Source organism: Oryctolagus cuniculus, chromosome 11 (assembly GCF_964237555.1).
Source record: "Oryctolagus cuniculus chromosome 11, mOryCun1.1, whole genome shotgun sequence".
Taxonomy (NCBI): Eukaryota; Metazoa; Chordata; class Mammalia; order Lagomorpha; family Leporidae; genus Oryctolagus; species Oryctolagus cuniculus.
This window is the reverse complement of record NC_091442.1, coordinates 56177295-56179484: the sequence shown is the minus strand read 5'-3', so window position 1 is coordinate 56179484 and position 2190 is coordinate 56177295.

Here is a 2190-nt window from a genome sequence, read left to right as displayed (position 1 = left end):
CATTTTGGTATGTTTTGAAGTTTGTTACTTTTAGACCAGTGATGCAGGATTTTTTTCTTTCTTTCTTTCTAAAAGGCTGTGGTGCAGTGGGTTGAGCTGGCACGGGGCACGCATCCCTTGCTGGAGGGCCGGTTCAAATCCCGGCTCCTCCGCTTCTGATCCAACTCTCTGCCCATGTGCTGGGAAGGCGGTGGGTTGGGTTCCTGGGAAGGCAAAGTGCTCGGGCCCCTGCCGCCCCCGTGGGAGATCCAGATGAGCTCCAAGCCTGGCCCAGATGTGGCTTTGTGGTCATTTGGAGAATGAACCTTTCTCTCTGTCTCTCGCTGTAGCTCTCAAATAAATAAATCTTTCTTTAAAAAGGTAGGTGTAAGACTAAATTCAAGAATAATTTTTTTTCACCAAAGGAATCTTTTGTGGGGAAGAAAAAACCAAACATGGACTCATTGTAAAATCAACTGTACTTTCATGATAATGAAAACAAAATGAGCACGAACTGCGCCTGGGTGCACCCACACTGTTGGGAAAAACCTCACACACACACAGATTGCTCCCTGTCACTTAAACAACCAATAACCGACAACAGATCTAAAAAGACTGCCAGCAAGGACAAGCTGGCATCAGCCCCTGCTGGGCCCTGCTGTGTCTGCGCCCCTTCTGTCTCTGGCAGGCAGAAGCATCCACTCACCACTAAGAACCCTGGCTCTGGTGCCTCCCGGTCACTCTCTGGGAAGGAGGGATTTAGCCACCAGAATTGCCAAGGACAATCAGCATGGCTACAAGAACCTTTTGGGTTTTTATTTTTGTTTTTTAAATTATTTATTTGAGAGGTAGAGTTAGAGACATGAAGAGAGGTCTTCCATCCAATGGTTCACTCCCAAGATGGTCACAATGGCTGGAGCTGGGCTGATCTGAAGCCAGGAGCCAGGAGCTTCATCCGGGTCTCCCACGTGGGTGCAGGGACCCAGGGACTTGGGCATCTTTTACTACTTTCCAGGCCATAGCAGGGAGTTGGATCAGAGGTGGAGCAGCCGGGACTTGAACCAGCGCCCACATGGGATGCCGGTGCCATAGGCAGAGGCTTAACCCACTACACCACAGCGCCGGCCCCCCTTTTGTTATTTCCAGCTCCTCAAGATGTGTATTAAAACAGTATGGTGGGCCGGCGCCGCGGCTCACTAGGCTAATCCTCCGCCTTGCGGCGCCAGCACACCGGGTTCTAGTCCCAGTCAGGGGGCCGGATTCTGTCCTGGTTGCCCCTCTTCCAGGCCAGCTCTCTGCTGTGGCCCGGGAGGGCAGTGGAGGATGGCCCAAGTGCTTGGGCCCTGCACCCACATGGGAGACCAGGATAAGTACCTGGCTCCTGCCATTGGATCAGTGCGGTGTGCCGGCCGCAGCGCACTGGCTGCGGCGGCCATTGGAGGGTGAACCAACGGCAAAGGAAGACCTTTCTCTCTGTCTCTCTCTCTCACTGTCCACTCTGCTTGTCAAAAACAAAACAAAACAAAATAAAACAAACAAACAAAAAAACACAGTATGGTGGTCATGTGAAAGTCAGCCCAAGGGGCTGTCGCTCTAAGTGGGAAAAGCCACCACCTGCAGTGCCAGCATCCCATATGGACGCTGGTTCGAGTCCTGGCTGCTCCTCTTCCAATCCAGCTCTCTGCTGTGGCCTGGGAAAGCAGTAGAAGATGGCCCAAGTCCTTGGGCTCCTGCACCCATGTGGGAGACCTGGAAGAAGCTCCTGGCTCCTGGCTCCTGGCTTTGGATCAGTGCAGCTCCAGCTGGTGCAGCCATCTGGGGAGTGAACCAGTAGATGGAAGATCTCTCTTCTCTCTCTCTCTCTGCCTCTCTGGAATTCTGCCTTTCAAACAAATAAATAAATCTTGAAAAAAAAGAAAAAGCCCAAGTTGTTTGAAGAGGCAAATGCAGAGCTGCAGACAGGGGCAGGGGAGTGGCCGGTGCACAGGCCCTGGGTTCTGGACGGTTTGGCGGAGCAGAGGCCCTGTCTTCACAAATTCCTCCCAAGTCTCTAAGCTTTGTTATTCTCCATATAAATCACCCGCCCGCTTGAAAGTAGTGCATCTGCAAGTGCCGCCCTCAGATTGACGGCATCAGCCCGCCCTGGAAACTTGTTCAAAGTGAACATTCAGGCCGCCTCGGGCTGTGGGGGCTGGCAGTCTAGGGGAACAA